Source organism: Macaca fascicularis, chromosome 3, assembly GCF_037993035.2.
Source record: "Macaca fascicularis isolate 582-1 chromosome 3, T2T-MFA8v1.1".
Classification (NCBI taxonomy): Eukaryota; Metazoa; Chordata; class Mammalia; order Primates; family Cercopithecidae; genus Macaca; species Macaca fascicularis.
This window is the reverse complement of record NC_088377.1, coordinates 32,213,661-32,234,572: the sequence shown is the minus strand read 5'-3', so window position 1 is coordinate 32,234,572 and position 20,912 is coordinate 32,213,661. Positions and strand designations below refer to the sequence as shown.

Sequence of the window (20,912 nt, the reverse complement as noted above, 5' to 3'; positions counted from 1 at the left end):
CTGGCTCATGACCTTGTCCTCTAAATGACCTAACGCTTCCCTCAAGTAGCAGGAGGCCCCTCCCCGCTGTCTCAGCAAGGTCGAACGGGTCAGCGTGTCCTCATCTATAATCCACCACCATTTGTCAGCAGGGAGGTTGGAGGAGGCAGGCTTGCTACAAGGGGAGAATGCCCAATTAGGCAGCTGTCACACAAAGCAGAGGCTGCAAAATTATCCCCTGTCAAAAGAAAGAGCAGCTGCGGGTGCCAATTACAGCAACCTTTCAACCCTTTAGGTACTGGAAACTACACAGAAGTAAATGAAGAACAATTAGTGATAACAAATCGATGAATTAGGACAGTAAATTAGAAATTACTAGCAGGTGAGCTTGGGTCATACATGACATTTAGGGCACACCAGACTCCAGGCAAGGGCAGGATGCTATGAATCACACTAACCATTTCCTTGCATATAGATTTCCCCTCCAATACTTTCTTTTTGCAAATCTGAAATCTTTAAAATACCCTTATATAAAACTATGGATTTTCATGGACCGCAAAAATTGTTTCTCAATAGGAGAAAAATCCTTCAGAATAAGAAGTCTAGTTCATTCTAACTTGTTCTTACACAGTCCATCATGTTATCCCCTCAAACAAATTTCTTCAGTGCGGCCCACAAATCCAAAATATCAATTTAAATCATCACACTTAAAATATTGTACTTGTCCTGATTCTACTTCAGTCAAAAAGCAACTGGGTATAAATTCTGAGAAAACTGTTTTGCTAATATCATAATGTTGAAGGTAACTTTCTCTACACAATGTCATTTGGTGGACAAAAAAATAACTGCCACGTGTGCTTCTATACACAACATACATAAAGAAAATATCAACCACAAAATTACTCTTAGATTGTTCTGCTCCAATCCTGCAGAGGTGATACACATTCAGTCTCAAGCACAGAAAGCCAACGCACTTGGACTTTGTCCAACTAATGTATTTGGTAGTTAACATTCGCAGGCAGCGAAGGAGGAACATGGGGAAACAAGCCGCAAGAACGGGAGCAGATCCAATATGGCTACTGAGTGTTCATGGACATGGTCTCATTGTGCCTTAAAATGTCATGCGTGTTCAGAAACAACTTTCTTAAAGTTCATTTTTCACTAAGATTACTTTTTTTTTTTTCCATAGAAAAAAGATGGTCTTCCTACACCAACTCTTTGAAAGCTGAAAAACCTGAATGATATGTGCTGTTATTTCTAAAGAGGCAGGAGAAAATTGCTCAACTAGACTTCCAAATCACAAATGGATAAAAGTGAGGAAGAGAGAAGGTGAGGCAATAAAGAAGCACTTTACTCACCCACCTCCAACACATTATAAATAAATCACAGTTGCCAGAGGGAAGAGTGTGTAATTCCTAGTTCCTAAATCAAGCCATTTGATAATGCTTCTAGGAGATAGATGTCATGGGGAGAAAACATCTCCATTAAAAGTTTATCTGAGAATTTGATTTATAAATTATATTTCATCATTTTAAAACTGGGCATTTATAAATTCTCTGAAGTTTAGAATGCAACCCTCTAAAGTCAGACATACGGAATTCAAAGCAATGACAAGTAGATAGGAATGAAGGAGTTAATGCCTTTAGAATTCAGCTTCCATCATACATGGGTGACTATCTCTTTAAATAATTTAAATCCTCTCCATCAACTACAAAGCTGTTTTGAAGCCATTTAGCTTTGTTCTTTACATGTGTTCTAATTAAGAAATGACCTTGTCATCACACACACCAGAAATCCGGGATTATTTCCTACAGCAAAAATTCACAGAGCCCCCCCAAAAGAGAAAAAGGGGGGTAAAAAAGACTTCTTCCTCAGTTCCTCACTAAAGGAAGTTGTTGGTTGGTTGAACGCTGAGGCAGTTTCACCGCATAATTTTTTTTGTTGTTGTTGAATGTCACAGGGCGGGTTAGTGTGACCTTGAGCTGCATCAGCAGCACAGCAAGGGTCGAGATGCCTGCAGGCGCCCTTGTACTGGATTTGCAAGACAAAAACCTTCAAACTGGCTGAAGGACATCTTAAATCTCTTCAAAGGTTTTCCGAACTAATCTGGGCTGCTCTTAGCAGGATCTGTGCCAGTGTGAGAAGCAAAATTAAAAACAAGGTCTTTGACAGGATGTTGTCTCCTCTTAACCCTTCCCAAGCAGAAGAGAACAAACCACCAGCATTCTGGAGAGAGGGTTTACCTAGAAGCATTCTTTCATAACAAATTATGTAAGCAGACAATCACAAAGAATGGGGCAGCTATTAGTTCCCAAAAGTAAACAACCCTTCCATTGTGCTTATTAAAGAATTCAGGTCGAATTCTTTCTGGACTATATTTCAGTGTAGCGAATGTAAAACTTAAAGCTCTATTTGTATCTTTCAGATTTGTAGCACAGTGATAAGTTAAGACTAAAAAATATTTCCATCAATATTTATCTCTAGAATTTTCATTTTTTAAAAAATATATGGTTTTAGTTGGTTAAGTCATAAACTTCATGCATACTGCATACAGCTTACTAAGATTACAGGGAAGGAAAATTACATTATTGCATGTTTACTAAATTTCTTATTCCCAACGTGATGAATTCATTCTTAAGACAGGAAAAAAAAATCATTAGAACAGTGAAAGTGACACAAGTAAAACAAGGTAAGGTAATCTCGGTCTTGTTATAAAAACATCAGCATGACATTTGATGTTTTAGCATTACCAGGGCATGGGCCAAAAGAGAAAGTATTAATGCCAGTAGAGGGTGTTTGATTCCTCCCTGGCAATGCTCTCGAAATTCAATTTAGTAGCTAAAGTAGGCAAATTTTTAAATCACTACTCTAGAACAACAAAAGGAAAAAGATGGATAAAATAGTCCTGGCTCTCAAGAAATAAATAGTCTGGTGGAACAAAGAGCTGTAATGCTTAAATCGCAATATATCCTAAAATCAGTGTGTCTCCATCTATAACATGCTGGTTTGCCACCATCAGATATAAGGTATGTCATGATTAGTTCTAAAGAGTATTTAGTGTAAGTATTCCGTGTAAGTACAGAATTTAATAAGGTCTAAGAGGTTGCAAATTATTCCCTTTTAAAAAAACAGACTAAATAAATTCAAGATAACCTGGGTAATAACCACACTTTCACTCACTTGGATTCAGTTATGTTTTCCTAAACAGGACAGGAAAAGCACAGAGTAATAATACCTCATGAGTAAATAAGACCCGAGAGGGCACAGCGCTGGTGATTTTCTTCCTTAGTCTCTGTGCCAAAGGAGAGAGAGTATACACTGTGCTAAATGCAATGACCGAAATATCTAAAAAGTGCTCTGGGAACACAGATAGGCTGTAACTAGGTTTTTTGGTTCATACGTGCACGTGCAGGTGGTGATCAGTGATGGTTAAAAAATGAGTAAGGGCTAGCCAGGCAGAAGAGAATGGCAGCCATTCTAGGGTCCAGAAATAGCACTCAAAGGCAAGGAAGAGCTGAGTGTGACACAGGAAGCGTGGCAGTCCAATGGGAGTGGAGATTAGGCTGGAAATGCAACTGGGACCAAGGACTTTGAATCAAGGCCATGCCAAGAAGCTGGCCTTTATCTGGTGGGTTTCCTTACAAGCAATGGTATTATGAAAAGCATATTAGAAAAACAAAACCAGAAGCTATGGAGTTGTTGACAGCTTGGAGGGAAGAAGAAACTGTAGATCAGTCAGTGCACTACCATGGCCAAAATAAGGTAAAGGCAGGAGAATTGAAGAAAGAGACAGTTCTGGAAACAATGAAGGCTGCTTTGACTATTTAGAAAGCAATTTGTTTAACATAAACAGTGCTATAACATAGGGTGTTATTTCATAGCAACTTTATTAAATCAAAGATAAAAATGATAAAAATAATTACTATATCTCAAGCCTAGGTTTGATAAACACTGTGCTAAAAAATGATTTCTATAAAGTTTCAAAAAAGTAGTAATTCTTATAGGGGTGCTTTAAAGAGTCAGAATCAGATCCTGTTTGAAATCTGAATTCTGTACATTTCAACTATCAAGCTTCATTAAGTATTAGGTAAGGGTTTTGCTTACTAAGACAGTAACATGTACCTTTTCAGAACAGTATGAGAGCATATTTCCCTTGGCTATAAGACAGAGATGTCCGACTTAAATTATAGTGTGGTTCTTGGAGCTAAGAGTTCTATCCAACACTAATGGGAAAAAAAATTAACTCAGCAAACATTTATTGAGTCTCGACTATGTTTAAGACACAGAATTAAAAAATAAAAACTACCCAACATTCTATCAGCTTCATGTTTTTAGATGATCACTCATAATGATATCAAGTCCCCAAATTCCAGCTTGCATGACATCATCACACAATAAAAAGACTATGAGTAAAAAGAATATGAAGCTGTCAGTAAATCAAGTGTCGGAACTAGCAGCCATCTTGGTATTCCCATCCAGCTGAAAGGTACACAACGCATTCCCAGAACTCTCAGGGAAGACCCAGTACCAATGTAATTTGAAGAGAGTCGTCAAATACTGTAGAGACTGACTGTCCCGCTAAAACCTCAGAAAGAATTTAACAGAGTATCAGCCAAGGTAAGAGGGCAGGGAGTAAAACAGAACAGGAGTCACCAGGGCCAAGTAAATATCTGCCAGAGAGCAGACTGTACTCTCAGAAAGGGACCGCCAGCATCAGGGATCAGGTTGAGGCAAGTGGAGGGGAAGGTCACGCAAAGGAGAGAAGGAAAGACTTGAGGGGAAGCCTAGTCAATCCTGCAAAATAACACATCAACTTCATTTTGTGAAATTATTTTTTTAAATGACCAAACCTCTGAAACCTCTGGAGTTGGGTTTCAGAAGTATTAGAAGGTACACAAATCATAAAAAGGACTTGACAGTCAGGGTTATTGACAGGGCACAACTAGGAATGACCTTACCGAGTATCCACAAATAAAATGACTTCTCCTTGAGTAAGCATCTCTGTCTTACAGCTGCCAAGCCAACGCTGGCAATAAGTTCCAGCACATTCTAGGTCTAGACATTAATAGAAAAGTGGGTAATATGATATGCCGTGCAGTTATTAAAAAAAAACTTATTAATCTACAAACACAAAAGCAAGGTTAACATTATTGGAATAGAAAAACAGAAGATTCTGTTTGCAATTAGACAAGTGAATTGTCATAACACAGCAGTTCTCAAAGGGTGGTCCAAGGATGCCAGGGGTCCCCATGACCCATTCAGGAGGCACACAAGGTAAAGACTACTTTCATAATACTAAATGTTATCTGGTTTTTGGTATCATTACTTCATAAGTATACAGTAGAGTTGTCTAGAGGCTATATATATGGAATGCATCCTTGTGTAACTCTTGTCTCAAATTTTTTCTCAGTTTAAATTTCTAATATGATAAACATCAGTTGATATGAATCTCATAAATAAATCTCTCTTGGGTCCCTGATAATTTAAGAACATAAAGGTGTCCTGAGGCCAGGTGCGCTGGCTCACGCCTACAATCCCAGCACTTTGGGAGGCTGAGGTGGGGGGATCATGAGGTCAGGAGACTAAGACCATCCTGGCTAACATGGAGAAACTCCGTCTCTACTAAAAATATAAAAAATTAGCCAGGTGTGGTGGTGGGCACCTGTAGTCCCAGCTACTCGGAAGGCTGAGGCAGGAGAAAGGTGTGAACCCGGGAGGCGGAGCTTGCAGTGAGCCGAGACTCCACCACTGCACTCCGGCCTGGGCCAGACAGCGAGACTTCGTATTGCAGGGAGGGGGGGGGAAAGAAAAGTGTCCTGAAAGCAAAAAGTTTGAGAGCTACTGCTAGTAATAGTTAAAAAATGCAATGCTGCTTTTCTTCAAACATAATCTCTTCTTTCTAATTTCAGGAATTTCCACTATAATTATGGTAGATAAATATGGTTCTCTGTGCAGAATGTCCCTAAGACCAAGATGAGGAAAGAAAAGAAAGAACTTTCTAAAAAGATGAGTAGACTAAGGAGGATATGAAAAATCTCCCATCTCTGTAGTCTCTATTATTCTGAATTTACCATACAAGAAGTAACAAATGTACAAATATTTATAAAGAAGCTGCTATGTTGTTAAGAGCTGAAGTTACAAGGATAATGAAGTGATAAACCAGCCCTTAGTGGGCTCACGATCTCATCAGGAAAAAACAGAATCAACAACATAGTGAGATACTACTGAAAAGAAGGCATGGACAAAGTGGAGAAAGCACTGAAAGACATGATTTTTGGGAGAAGACTGAGTTATAAGGCAGGGAACACCGTTTTTAGTGAAGGTGCTCTACAGAGGCTGCATATGAAGTGACTCTAGGGACAATCAAGGCTTTCCCAACAGGAAAAGAAGCTTCAGTATTCTTTAGAAAGTAGGAGGACCATCGGCCCAGTCCAGGAAGCACAATGGCACAGAGTATGTTCTAGAAACTTTAAGTAATCCCCTCCAAGAATAAACATTGCCAGTAATGACAAACGTTTATAGAACATGACAAAATAATTTGATGGCATGTTCTATAAAAGTTACAGATAATTAAATTTAATGATGAAAGGTGTGGACTTAGATTTTGTAGTCTTTTTAAAAACTTCTAATCTGTCATAGAAGCTTTTTAAAAAGACAATAAAAGTGGGTTACTAAAGAAAATAAAATGGAAACAGACAAATTATTGGCCTTTACTGCAGATATTTTGAGAAGCACTAGCTTGGAGGATGGTCTACAAGATGGCAGGTGGGGAGGGGGTGCAGAGAGGGGCAGCAACAGCAGGAGACAAAGTTTCAAGCTAGAAGCTTACATAGACTTTACTGTGAACAATTTTTTAATAAATAAATGCAAAAAGGAAGCAAACAAGGTTTGAAAATTACTCATATACCTCTAATCCAGAATGAAGAAGATCTAAATAAAATGCATAAGCTCTGATGTTAGAATCAAACAATTTTCAGATATGCAAACCGCAGGCCACACTGTTGAAGGGCAAATGTAGCAGAGAATCAAGGAGACTATCAGGTTCATAGCAGTTAATTTCAGTGAAAAAAGACCTGAAGAAGAGAAAGTAAGAAGAGAAAGTGTATTGACAGTCTGATCAACACTTTCAAAATTATTTTGATTACTTCACTTGAAACCTTGCATGGAAGAGAAAAAAAATTCTGAGTTGATATGGAGGCTTAGAATACAGGAATTTTGTAAAATCTAAGTTGATATGGAGGCTTCGCATAGAGCGACTTTATAAAATCCGAGTTGATATGGAGGCTTAGTCTAGTAGGGATCTTCCTCCCCAAACAACGTAAGTTATATCAATTAAGATACTGAGTAAAAGACTTAAAGAAAAGTCAATTCTTTAAAGATATCAAATTTAAAAAAAAAGTTAATTGTATTAATGTTTCCCATAGTAACAGTAAGCTAGGATTAAGGAAGGTCTATTACTTTTCCGTGTTTGTTATGCTATTGCAGTTGCTACATGATGTTTGATCAGACAAGTAACACAAGCAAGCTGGAGTTTCAGGAAGACCTGGTGGCTGTGAAAGACTGGAGCAAGGACGTCAGTGAAGAGGCCAGCACAAGAGCTCCAGATGAGAAATGGTAAGACTCTGAAGTAAGATGGCTGGCTGTAAGAAAGGGAATTAAGAGTGGATGGAAGCAATGCTGGAAACTAACAATGACTCATTTGAGCCAAGCATACAGATTTTCTTACCAGGGTTATCCACAAGGCCAGGAAAACACTAGTGAGAAGGACAAATTGGTTTACGGCAATTAATTCCAACTAAGACAACTTACCCACACTATAAATTGATCTTTGTTTCACCAGTATCATGTTCCTGCTAAAAATCTGGTGTGAAAGTTTAAACACATTTTACAAAGACTTATTTCTTAAATTTTAAAAAATGACTTTGAGGAATATTTTATGAAGTTGGAAAGGCATTTCATGTACACAATTAGCCTACTATTTACCAACCTTGTAACCCAACTCATCAGTACTGGCCCTTTTTTAAAAACAATTTTATATACATACTTTATGTCTGACATGAAAGTTTTAAACTCAAGACATCTATTCTACTAAAATAGTTGTCAAAAATTTAATCAAACTAGAAAAAAAGTACAGTAGAGAACTCTTCCTAGTGGAAAATCGTGACATATAACAATAAAAATTCCGTTAGAGAAAATAGTATATTCAAGTGTTTAAGCTAAATTGATTTACAGTCATTCAGTTAACACTACCCAAGACATTCCCTGTTTTGGTATCAGCAATTTCTATCAAAATTAGCTAATAAATACTAGACACTGAGATAAACAGCACAGAAAGTACATAAAGTCCTATAAAATATAATAAAGGGTGAATTAATTTTGTTAGTTACTCCATATGATGATTGTATCTCTTTCAAAAGAAGGAGCTAACAAAAGGGCAAGAGAAACATGGCCTAAGACACTAAAAGGTTTTTGAAACACTTCATTCTTTATTTAGTTTGTAATATTCAATTAATTACATCCTTTTTCCTCCCAACCATTATCTTTGAGCTTTCAGTCAAAAAAAATTACTATACTTACAAATATAACATGAGTGTTTTGCAGGGTATGACAAACTATAGTAAAAACCTCATAAAACATTAGTTTAGAATCCTCAACTTGTCAAATACTCATCTCCTGAGATATACCAGATCCTCCTTTTGGAGAGACAGTCCACTGGGTTAATGAAAGGCTTATTGAAAAGACATTCTATACTTTGACTCAACATCTCCCAAGCTTATTTGACCATGGTCTGCTCGTTCAAAAGGAAAACCTATTTAAAATAACACATTTTAGAAAAAACACATTTGACATAATCATCTTTAAAATCTAAAAACATTTAAAAATATGTGAAAGGAATATAGAAAATCACTACTAGCAATTTGTTTTTATAAATTTTTAGTTTTCAAAGTTGTTCACCATACATTATAATGTCTTTTTTTTTTTTTTTTTTTTTTTTTTTTTGAGACAGAGTCTTTCTCTGTCGCCCAGGCTGGAGTACAGTGGCACAATCTTGGCTCACTGCAACCCCAACTGCTGAGTTAAGCGATTCTCCTGCCTCAGCCTCCTGAGTAACTGGGACTACAGGTGCGCGCCACCATGCCTGGCTAATATTTGTATTTTTAGTAGAGTCAGGGTTTCACCATATTGGTCAGGCTGGTCTTGAACTCCTGACCTCATGATCTGCCCACCTCAGCCTCCCAAAGTGCGGGGATTACAGGCATGAGTCACCATGCCTGGCCGTCTTTATTTTTTAATTTGGAAGAAAAACCTAAATTTGACAACTTTCTAAGAACTCATTGGGTGTGTATATTTACCAGATGGCTACCTATAATTTACTCATCCTACTCTTAGTTGGATCCAGTGAGCACTGCTTATCCTTCTGGTTACGTGGTAAAACAAAGGTGTTGAAAATTAAGAACAACAACAAACCAATTATATCTTGGGGGGGGTGGTCACAGGAATATGCATGATTATAATGTTAATTTTAACAAAATTAGAAGTTCGGAAGTGGGGTTCAATATCAACTGTTTCATCAAATGTAAAAGCAGATTTCAGACTACCAACCAGTGATTAACACATAATTATATCTGAGTAACAATTTTAGTATTTACAAATAATTGCCCCGTTGATTTTAAATTCCAATTTAGAGGTGAAACAATATATGAATATATGAAAAGTGACTTGCAACCAAATAATTATTAGTAATTTTATGCAGTCTTTTAAAAAATAATGTTTTAAAGATTTTCTTGATGAAATTACAAGAAAAGCTAAGCATTTAAGTGGGTGATTAAAATAACTTCATTACTAGGTTTTCTGAACATTATCAGAATAGTGAAGACAAAGCAGTTAGGATTATCCTTGTGACAACCATATGAGGCCTACAGGTAAAGAGCAAATTTGGCTCAAAGTTGCCGTTCCATTTTGGAAACACTGTGGTCAGCTAAAACATGGTGAATTTCAGCACACTGTATCTGCTCTCTCTCTCTGACTAGTTTTTCAGTTAGCTAGATGAAACTGAACTATTCACAACTGATTATGAGCACAATAATCAATCATTATGCCTTCATCTAGTTCACTTGGATTTCTCCTTCCCAGAAATAAGCAGCATAATAAGGTCCAAGAACTTAAGACATGACAAATTCATTTAGGTTGTAGCTATACTAGAAAACAGGAGTGTTAATCCAAGTAGAATTAACCACTCACTCATCGTCTTTTTTGTTGCTCTGCCCACCTACTTGTGTTAATTTAATCCAATTACTTTATCATTTCTCAGAAATGCTAATAATGCTCTTTCTTTTGTAAGAGGAATTTTACATAATTCCAAAAGTAATCACTGGCCTCTACTATAATAAACACACAATAATCAAACATGCTTTCTATCTTTCCTCGAAACAGTAATTAACTTTTTATCTGAAATCAGGGATTGCTGTTTTAGGATTTGTATTAACTGTCCATTTTCTCTGGTTTTTGATCAATCAAATTAAGTATTATCAACAAAAATACTATTTCTTCTTTCAAGCTCCCCAGTTCCTCTCTCTAGAAGTAATCTACACACTGAATTCTCAAGAATATTTTTCTCCATTTCTCTTACGGCATTTAACCTCTTTTACTGTTTGATTACATTATTTATCTACATTTATTCTTTCCATATAAGTTCCTTAAAGGAAGGACTGTACCTCATTCATTTTTTAAACCACATTGCCTGATGAAATAACTTGCACAGATGAAGCACATAATACACATTTTGAATTAGAAGCTAATTTATAACTGAGAAAGAATTGTCTGAAATATATTAAAGTCATAATGATTAAGCCTTAAGAACTCAGGAAAAAAATATTCTCACCGTCTGTCTCCAAGCTCTGAGCCTCTGCTTTCTGAGAAAGAAAACTGAGAAGGCTGTTGAAAAGTAGCCCTGATGTCATCCGGAGTCTTCAGATTCCCCGTCCTCCTTCAGTCAAGTATGCATCTTAACAAGAGGGAAAAGATAGTTTGGCATCTATTCCAAACCAGATTCTGGAACACCTTTTTGATGAAGTTCAACTTAGCCCATTACCTTTTATTGTTCAAGTTCGATGCAAAAGTAGTCATTTGACAGAAAATATCAATTGTTTATGAATGCTGGTTCATTAACAGAAAGCAACAGATCTTTGCTTTCCAGATAATAATTGATAAAAGTAACTGCTTCAACAAAATAAGCTGTGAAAAAGGTTTATAGTTGCTAGGATGTGTTTATTACCCTTGGTTAATTTCAAATTTCTTAGCGTGCTGTGCTAAATTAATTTACGTACAAAAAATTATAAATCCTCCTAAAGATGCATTTCTAAAAAAAAAAAAAAAGAAAGAAAGAAAAGAAAAGAGTAGCTATAGTTTTTCTTTTTCTTTTTTTTTCCTTTTATTTTTTGAGACGGAGTCTCAATCTGTCTCCCAGGCTGGAGTGCAATGGCCAGATCTCAGCTCACTGCAAGCTCCGCCTCCGGGGTTTACACCATTCTCCTGCCTCAGCCTCCCCAGTAGCTAGGACTGCAGGCGCCCGCCACCTCACCCGGCTAGTTTTTTGTATTTTTTAGTAGAGACGGGGTTTCACCAGGTTAGCCAGGATGGTCTATAGTTTTTCTTATATGGAACTTTTTCAGTTTCGAAACACCAAGTATGTAATCTTTGCAGCAAAAAAATTGGCAATAAATATCAAATGCCCTATATCCATAAAAAGATTTACACAACATGTCTACAGCAGATTGATTTTTAATAGTCAAAAACTGGAAACAACTGGAATGCCCATCATCAACAGGTGAATGATCATATGGTATATCCATACAATATAATTTTACTGCTCAGTATCAAAACAGAATACACACACACATATGGAAAATAAACATGGATGAATCTCAAAATAATTACCCTGAGTGCAAGAAGCCAGACAAAAAGAAACATATTTTGTGTGATTCCATTTGGGTGAAATTCCAGAAAATGCAAATTCATCTATTGTGAAAGATAATAGATCAGTGGGGTTGCCTGGGGATGAAGGATGCCAAAGGGGGGGATTACAAAGAAATGTTATCTTAATTGTGATGATGGTTTCACAGGTGTACACATATGTCAAAACTTGTCAAATTATATCTTAAATATGTGCAGTTTATTATTCATCAACTATACCTCGATAAAACTGTAACAAAAATTAAATGCCTTAACATGTTACATGTCCCTCGATGCAGCAATCCCATGTCTAAGATTTCTCCTAAATTTAAAAAATCATGGAAGATAGGTGTAAATATTTAGCCGTAAGGATGTTCAACATACATACTATTATATTTGTGCAGTGCATTGTATACAGCCATAAAATGTCAAAATGAAAAAATTAGAAATAGTTAAATAAACTACAGTATATTACATCACGGAATATTATGTAGTCATTAAAGCATTATACAAGAAAATTAAATTATATGAAATTATATACTATATTAACTGAAAAAAACAGGAAACAACATTATTTCAGCATAACTGAATTTTTGTTTTAAACAAAAGTAAATGCAGTTATTATTTCTGCATTTAGAGGTAATTATTATTTTTTCTTTTTGATTTGTATTTTCTAATTTCTCTACAGTAAATATGTACATATTACTTTTCTAACAAACACCACAAATAAAATGATGCAAATAGGAAAAAACTAAAAGTGTCCACTCCCTAACACAAGTACAAAACTCCTGAGAGGCAGTACACATTACAGATGTAGTTCTGAGCTATCGCACGGCCACCAGCAGCACCCTACCAAACAGCTGTGGGAAAGAGACAGGTCTGACACATAAAAGGGAGCATCACTAAGTGAGTAATGCTTTACCAGTTACAAAATGCTATCATGGACATGACTGTATTTGATCTTCACAACTCAGTGAAATCAGCAGAGATTCCATTTTACAGAGGAGCAACGGATGGTGAGCGGGGCTGGTTAAGTCATATGCCCCGAATTATAGACCTTGGACTCAATCAAACTTTGACTATAAATTCAGATGGGAATTGTACGAAGAGTTGGAAACAATCACTTGCCCTGATTATATATACCTAGAAGGATGTTGATCACACATCAACTTAACAATAGCCATATTTGCAATTACATGAGTACTCTTATTAGAACATGGTAGGGACCTTGGGAATTTCTTAAGTCTCCCATCCCCAATCTCTGAAGCAATACTCAAGACACGCCCATCTTCCCGTTATCAACATTATCTACCAATTCACTGAAATTCCAGTAGAATTTAATTGTTCAGTTTTCAATTACCTTTTTTCCTTCTTGACAAAAAGATTATAATCTTTTATTTTACAGTTGGAACAATAAAGTAACCATAACTATATTTAAGAAAGCTGGCCGGGCATGGTGGCTCACGCCTGTAATCCCAGCACTTTGGGAGGCTGAGGCGGGCGGATCACGAGGTCAGGAGATCGAGACCATCCTGGCTAACACGGTGAAACCCCCATCTCTACTAAAAATACAAAAAATTAGCTGGGCATAGTGGCAGACGCCTGTAGTACCAGCTACTCTGGAGGCTGAGGCAGGAGAATGGCGTGAACCCGGGAGGTGGAGCTTGCAGTGAGTCAAGATTGCGCCACTGCACTCCAGCGTGGGTAACAGAGTAAGACTCTGACTCGGGGGGGGGGGGGGGAATAAAGAAAGAAAGGAAAGAAAGAAAGGAAAGGGGAGAGAGAGAGAGAGAGAGAAGGAAGGAAGGAAGGAAGGAAGGAAGGAAGGAAGGAAGGAAGGAAGGAAGGAAGGAAGGAAGGAAGGAAGGAAGGAAGGGAGGGAAGGAAAGGAAGGAAGAAGGAAAGGAAAGGAAAGGAAAGGAAAGGAAGGGAAAGAGAGGAAGAAAGAAAGAAAGACAGAAAGAAGAAAGAAAGAAAGAAAGAAAGAAAGAAAGAAAGAAAGAAAGAAAGAAAGAAAGAAAGAAAGAAAGGAAGAAAGGAAAGGGGAGAGAGAGAGAGAGAAGGAAGGAAGGAAGGAAGGAAGGAAGGAAGGAAGGAAGGAAGGAAGGAAGGAAGGAAGGAAGGGAGGGAGGAAGGAAGGAAGGAAGGGAGGGAAGGAAAGGAAGGAAGAAGGAAAGGAAAGGAAAGGAAGGGAAAGAGAGGAAGAAAGAAAGAAAGACAGAAAGAAGAAAGAAAGAAAGAAAGAAAGAAAGAAAGAAAGAAAGAAAGAAAGAAAGAAAGAAAGAAAGAAAAAGAAAGAATGAATAAAAAAGAATGCTGCAAATAGTAATCTCCAAATTGATTACTGGATCTTTATTAAAATATGAACTTGTGAGCTAAATCTTTTTTTGGTCTAGGTTCATAGATATGAAACCCTACAAACTGGCATATTATATAAAGAAAACTACCAACTCCTGAGAAGAGTAAAAGAAAATACCTTTAGAGGAACATTATTATTATCATTATTATTTTTATTTTTAGAGATGAGGATCTCGCTATGTTGCCCAGGCTGGTCTCAAACTCCTGGGTTCAAATGATCCTCCCAACTGAGCCTCCCAAGTAGCTAAGTGCACCACAGTGCCCACTTAGAGGAACATTATTAATGAACTGGTCATTATCTGTTGATGACACCATAAGGCATCCTTACAGCTCCTACTCTTACCAACACTCCCAGAACTAAAAGACTTAACAGGTAATGTTAACTATAGTTTACTGAGCAATTACTATGTCTCAAACATAACAATCAGCCTTTTACAGACATAATCTTTAAAAAACACTATAAGGTGATTATTATTATCCCCAGTTTGTAGATGAGGAAGCTGGGTTTAAGTTACCCCAACTCAGAAAGCCAATAAGGGGCTGAGGTGGAATGCAAATCCTAGTATTTTGGAAAAAGACAGGGCCTTGGCAGTTCTCTGGAACATGAATTCTGATTTTTCTCTACTACTGTTCATCTACAATGGTCTCAATTCAGGTACTGCAAAACACTTGGCACTAGCATATCAACTTAATGAGCCTACATTTTCCATGTAAAAAGTTAAAAGTATTCCAAGCCCACAATTTGTATTTGATATTTTGTCACATTCTAGAATTGTTTATGTTAATGGTTGGTCTCTACTAAAACATTATTATACTCCTCCTTTTGAAACAAATATACTACCACACAAAAGATAAATCAAAAGAATATTTAAATAAAACCAACAAAAGTTAACACAAAATAAACTACTGTAACATTAATACTTAAAGTTTTCCTATATTAATAAGTGGGTAAACTAGCCTTCAGTTCAAGTCAGCGAAACTGAATATGCCAGATGTGTTTTGAATCATGACAAAAGAAGCATGTCTAATTAATAAGAAAATGTTAAATAACTTCATCATATTATGAAATATTATACAATCTTTAAAATGCATGTTTTCAAACACATCTATTTTTTTTAATAATGTGGTAAAATTATCAGAATACAATGCTAAGAAAGCAAGATACTATTCATCTGAGTTGAACAAACTGCCAAACAAATTAGAAAGGCAGACGCTACGCTAGGTGCTGGAATTACAACATGAATAAGACAAACACAGTTCCCATGGGAAAGAGACAAGAAGGAAACAGAAAATAAAATAATTGAAGATTTCAAACAAAGCAAGAGGTAGAGAGGAAGCTACTTTACATAAAGTGATAAGGAAAAGCAAAAGCTTCTCTGAGAAAATGACATTTAAGCTGAGAAGGTCCTAGTCATACAAAGAATAAAGTGAAGAGAATTTCCAATAAAAGCAATAGCGTATGCAAAGGACGTGCCTGCTCAAGGAACTGAGAGATGACCAAAGTAGGTAGTAATGAGCAAGGAGAAAAATGGTAACAAATTAGGTCAGAGATATGAGCATAAAGTACGATCTCAAATTTGTTTTTTAATGTGTTACCCCACACACATATACACACACCATACTGAAGGGACAGAGAACACCATGTTAACAGTGATAATTCTAGATGGTAGGAAAAGGAGTTGGGGTTATTTTCCCTTAATATTTCCACATGCTCCAAAATAGGCTGCATAAACATTACAATGAGAAAAAATATGGCTAGAACTTCCAGTCCAGTGTTGAATAGAAGCGATGATGGCAAACATTCATGCTTTGTCCCCATTTTACGGAGAAAAAAAATCCATCTTCCACGATTAATTATTATACCGCTATAGTATAATACAGCGGTTATTCCCTCTCCCTGTGTGTAGTTTTTGAGTTTTGTTTGTTTGCTTTTATCACTGATGTGCTGGATCCTGTCAAATGATTTTTCTGTATCTATCGAGATAATCATGTGAGTTTTTACTCTTTTATGTGGGTTTTTGGTCCTTTATTCTATTAATAATATACATTTTATTAATTGTTTCAGTGTTAAAACAATCTTTCCTTTCTAAGATAACTGCCTACAACTAATCTATCATACTAATGGTGAAAGACTGAATGCTTTCCCCACCTAAGATCTGAAGAAGACAAGGATATCTGATGTCTACTCAGTGCAACAAATATAAAGACAGATAGATTGAAAAAGAAGTTAAAATTATCCTTATATGCAGGTAACATGATCTTGCTTGTCAAAATTCTAAGGACTCTACAAGAAGCCCACAATAATTAATAAAAAAAAGGTTTAGAAAGGTTTATGATAAGATCCACAATCAACTGCATTTCTTTTTTTTTTCTTTTTTTTTTTTTTTGAGACAGAATCTTGCTCTGTCGCCCTGCCTCAGCCTCCCAAGTAGCTGGGATTACAGGCATGTACCACCATGCCTGGCTAATTTTGTATTTTTAGTAGAGATGGGATTGCACTATGTTGGTTAGGCTGATCTCGAACTCCTGACCTCAGGTGACCACCCACGTCGACCTCCCAAAGTGCTGGGATGACAGGCATAAGCCACCACACCTGGCCATTAAATTTATTCTTAAGCTTTATTCTTTTTGTTACTCTTTTGACTGAATGGAATTTATTTTTGGATGGTTTGTTGCCAGTATATAAGAAATGCAGCCGGGCGCGGGGGCTCACGCCTGTAATCCCAGCACTTTGGGAAGCAGACGCAGGAGTAAAACATGTGCACTCAAAACTACAAAACACTGTTGAGGGAAATTAAAGAAGACTTGTTTATTGGAACGAAGATTCAGTTGATTGAAAGATTCAGTATTACTAAGACATCAATTCTCCCTACATTGATCTACCTAAATGCCATCGTAATCTTTTTCTAGAAATTGGTCCTAAAATATATATGAAAGTATAAAATACCAATAAAATTGAAACAACTATGAAAAAGTATGAAGCTGCAGGACTTAAACTTATCTAATCTCAAAGCATGCTATAAAGCTATATGGTAACCAATAGTGTTGATCCTGGCATAAAGATACACATATAGGTAATGGAACAGAATAGAATCCAGAATAAACTCCCATTCATAGTAATTTAATTTTTGACAAATATGCCACTGCAATTAAAATAATAGTCTTTTTAATACATGGTGCTGGTACAGCTAGATGTCCATATGTGAAAACAAATAAATAAGGGTAAACCTGTATCTCTCAACATACAAAAATAACAACTCAAAATGGATTAGAGCCTGAATTGTAAAAATTAAAACAGAACTTCTAGAAGAAGGAATAGGATAAATTCTTATGAACTTAAGTTACAGAAAGATTCCTTAAATAGGACAACAAAAGCACAATCCATTTCAAACAATGAAAAACGGAATGTCATCAAATTGAAAGACCATCCACAGAATGGAAGAAAATATTTGCAAATCATATAATTGATGAAGTACAGTATACAGCATATACTAAAACCCTTTGAAGTCAGCAATAAGATAAACTGACCAAATTTTTTTTAATGGACTAAAGATTTAAAGGTACTTCACCCAAGAAGACATGAATGTTTAGTAAACACATAGAAAGATGCTCATTGTTATCCGTCAAAGACATGAAATATTAGTAAAATCAGAATGAGATCACATGTCACACTCACTAGAATAGTTACATTTAAAAAAAAAAAAAAAGACTGAAAAAACTCGAAGGTTGCGGAGGACAGGAAGAAACTGAAACCCTCCTCCATTGCTGGTGAGAATGTAAAAACGGCATAACCACTTGAAAAACAGTTTGGTGGTTTTTCACAAGTTAAACATACATGAATGTATACCTTTGCAATGACTGACTAATTTTACACTGGAGTACCTAACCAAGAGAAATGAAAATATATGTACACAAAAAATCTGTCTACAAATGGCGATATGGGTATCAATCATAATAGCCAAAAACTGTAAACAAACCAAATACCCCCCCACTGGTAAAGGCAAGCATAAAGCGGGAACCAACAAAAAAGGGAATGAACTAATGATTCATGGAACCAAGGATGAACCTCAGAAACTTAATAGTGAAAGAAGCTAAATACAAAAGATATCTATATTGTATGATTCCAAAAAGATATCTATATTGTATGATTCCGTTTACATACGAAATGTCTTAAAAAGCTGAATCGTATGTAGAGAAAGCAGATCACCTCCTGGGGCAGGAGAAGACGCAGAGATTGGAAGTGGGAGTGAAGGACTCTGTGGACACATGAAAATGTCCTAGTGCCGGACTGTGGTGATGGTTGCAACATCTGAGTGCATTGACTCAAAACCTTCAAACTGAACACTTACAGTGGATGAATTGCTTGATACATGTAAATTGTACCGAAATAAAGTCATGAAAAATAAAAACAACATATTACATACAAAATCATAAATTGATTTAAAATGAGTCTAATGTACTGACACAGGTCTAATATCCAGAGTTTACAAAGAGTTTAAACAAATTTACAAGAAAAGAAAAAACATTAAAAGATGGGCAAAGATATGAACAGACAGTTCTAAAAAGAAGACATTCATGCGGCCAGCAAATATATATATATTTTTTTTATATAAAATTTTTATATATATTTATATACATATATATAAAAGCTCAACATCACTGATCATTAGAGAAATGCAAATCAAAACCATAATGAGATACCATCTCATGCCTGTCAGAATCGTGATTACTAAAAAGTCAGAAAACAACAGATGATGACAAGGCTGTGGAGAAAAAAGAATACTTTACATTGCTGGTGGAGTGTAAATTAGTTTAACCACTGTGGAAGACAGTGTGGCAACTCCTCCAAGACCTAGAGGCAGAAATACCATTTGACCCAGCAATCCCATTACTGGGTATACACCCAAAGGATTACAAATCATTCTATTATCAAGACACATGCACGTGTATGTTCACTGCAGCACTATTCACGACAGCCACGACATGGAATCAACCCAAATGCCCATCAGTGATAGACTGGATAAAGAAAATGAGGTACATATATACCATGGAATACTATGCAGCTATAAAAAGGAATGAGATCATGTCCTTTGCAGGGACATGGATAGAAGCCATTGTCCTCAGCAAGCTAATGCAGGAACAGAAAACCAAGTACTGCATGTTGTCACTTAAAAGTGGGAGCTGAATGATGAGAATACAGGGATACACTTCTGGGGAACATTACACACTGGGCCTGTTGGGTGGGAGCTGCGAGGGGAGGGAAAGCATCAGGAAGAACAGCTAATGGATGCTGGGCTTAACATCTAAGTGACGGGTTGATCTGTGCAGCAAACCGCATGGCACACGTTTACCTATGTAAAAAAACTAGCGCATCCTGCACATGTGCCCCAGAACTTACAAGTTGAAGAAAAAAATGAGTCTGATGTAAAATATGTTGCCACTTCTCTCATTAAATAACAATCATACTTTAAGATAAACCTAATGTATTACAATTACTCTTTGGAGAAAACAAAAGTAGAATTAAGATGACTATTCACCTTCTTCATACACTTCTGGTGGGAATGTAGAATGCGGTGTAGCCATTCAGGGGAACAGATAGTTCCCTAAAAAGCAACATCAAGTTACTACCTGACCCAGGAATTCCACTCCTATGTATATACAGAAGGGAAACAACCTAATGTCCATCAACTGATAAGCAGATAAAATGTGATAAATCCATACTAGGAAATATTATTTAGTCACAAAAAGGAAGGAAGTGCTGACACATGCTAAAACATAGACAACCTTTATTATGCTGAGTGAAAGAAGCCAATCACTAAAAATCACATGTGATCCCATTTCTGTGGAATGTACAGAAGAGGCAAATTAATCTAGACAGAAAGATCAGCAGTTATCCAGGGCTGGGGTGGGAAAGGATGGAAATGGAGAGTGACAGCTAACAGGGGTGGGGCTCCTCTTAAGATCACGAAATTGTGAAAAAAGACTGTGGTGTTGGTTACACACCTATATGAACATAAAAACTGCGGAACTGAACACTTTAAACAGGTGAATTTGTGGTATGTAAATTATATCTCAATAAAGCTGTAAAAATGACTATTCACCTGATATTTATTAAAACATCAAAAGTAATTTCAGGGTAAAAACCTAGATCTCTAATCTTGTTTGCTTTTGAAGTTATGTCACATTTATCAGAAGTTTGCTAATATTCAATTAATTCTGGCTAAATATAAGAATACTTTTTTAAAAAAACTGTATTTTTATACACCAGCCACAAACAGAAAACAACATTTAGAAAATATCCAGCAGCAAAGCATACCTAAGAATAAAAGTAACTTGTAAATACTGCATGTTCAATATAAATACAATATATTGGAAGGCATTAACAATGAAACCTGAATAATCCAAATAAATGGAATGACATAGCATGTTCATTATATAAATAGTATCATAACATGACAATTCTTCCCAAATTAAACAAATGCTTTTAATGTAATGCCTATCGAAATGTAAATGGTTTAGTAAGTTAATTCTAAAATTTGCATGGAGCAGCAAAAGCCCATGAAAGAGAAAAAAATCCTACCACCAAAAGAAAATAGTAGGAAACCTGCCTTGTTGGATACCAA

The 20,912-nt window shown here is 36.3% G+C and overlaps 1 protein-coding gene across 5 annotated transcripts in view; it reads right to left on the bottom strand.

Moving 5' to 3' along the window:
- NRIP1 (nuclear receptor interacting protein 1) overlaps window positions 1-20,912 on the bottom strand; it is a 104,377-nt gene that overhangs the window by 42,514 nt on the left and 40,951 nt on the right. For 2 of the 5 annotated variants that reach the window (XM_005548930.4, XM_015446966.3), the window contains exon 3: window positions 10,862-10,984. The exons of 1 other annotated variant lie outside the window; for it this stretch is intronic. The gene's annotated coding sequence lies outside the window, so the exon portion shown is untranslated. Of the gene's footprint in view, window positions 1-10,861; window positions 10,985-12,171; window positions 12,254-20,912 lie in introns of those variants that run through there. 2 more of the 5 variants (XM_065541487.1, XM_065541486.1) reach the window with 2 other exon arrangements.